The sequence below is a fragment of the Corylus avellana genome, chromosome ca11 (assembly GCF_901000735.1).
Source record: "Corylus avellana chromosome ca11, CavTom2PMs-1.0".
Taxonomy (NCBI): Eukaryota; Viridiplantae; Streptophyta; class Magnoliopsida; order Fagales; family Betulaceae; genus Corylus; species Corylus avellana.
This window is the reverse complement of record NC_081551.1, coordinates 2,159,607-2,160,810: the sequence shown is the minus strand read 5'-3', so window position 1 is coordinate 2,160,810 and position 1,204 is coordinate 2,159,607. Positions and strand designations below refer to the sequence as shown.

General features: G+C 35.5%; 1 pseudogene; it reads right to left on the bottom strand.

Annotated features, from left to right (window-relative positions):
- LOC132165826 (myosin-6-like) overlaps positions 1 to 1,204 on the bottom strand; it is a 54,930-nt pseudogene that overhangs the window by 23,118 nt on the left and 30,608 nt on the right.

Genomic DNA, 1,204 nt, shown 5'->3' with positions numbered 1-1,204 from the left:
AATATCCCCCTTCCATTGTCTAAGTAAATTTCTTACCTTCAAGCATTTATTGCCCTCATTTAACCCCCTCACATTCCAAGAAATAATCCTTGGCTTCATGGATTATCTCTTTGTGCCCTTCCTTTAGCCCTAACCCGACTAAACATCAGTATTATACTTTTGCAGTATTCTTGTTACCAAAAAAATAAACTATCTTTCATGGACTATAATGATGTTAATGTGAGAACGGACACATTAACATCATTATAGCCCATGAAAGATAGTAAATGTATCCATTCTAATAATCCAAAAAAAAAAAGCTAATGTGTCCGTTCACCAAAACTTATGACCATATTAAATTAGGAGAAAATGTACAACCAGTAAGAGAAATAAAATGATTAGGATGGAATTTCATTCTGTGAAGAATGTCTGATCATCATCAAATAATTACCTGATAGCCTTTAAGTCCCACCTTCTCTAGAAGCCTCTTGCAAGCAATGCCCCCATTATAACTGATATTATTTATTATAGAAATACATCAGCACATTTAATGGTTAGGCAAAACATCTAACAGCAAATAAGAACAACCAAAATACCTCCCATCCAAAACTTCAGGTGCAAGGACGCCAAATCTGTCTACAAATTCAGCAAAGGGTTTTTTAGTGGGAAATCCAGCACAACTTATCCTAATTGCCTCCATGACTCCCTGAAATGAGACACATAACTCGAATTAAAAAAAAAAAAAAAAAAAAAAGTAAATTTTAATTACCACACCAACAATATTCAGAAACCAACACCATAAGATATCAAAATTCTTACCCCACAATGTAGTTGTTGGAGAACGATTTTATTCTCAAAGGTCGATGGCTTAAGAAGATGATTGGGTTTTACACAACGAATGTAATGCGGCTCAAAAGCGCTGAGAGCATTAAGCAACTCTTCCAATTGTTTCTGCATAAAGTACAAAAGAGGATTCACAACCCACCAGACAAAAGAAAGAAGCTGATTTTTTTTTTTTACCCATAAAAGAAGAGGAAAACTATGAGACCTTAAACTGTGAACCAACTGAAGAGAATGATCTTTTGGATGAATGTTCAGCTGAAGGTGGAAATAAACCTGCCACAAAGGAGCATCTGGAAGCACTCAAGAGCGCCTGATGCTCAGCAACAACATAGTCTTTGTTCTTGTCCAGGAACAGTTCTGTTTGATATGTGACCTCAAAATC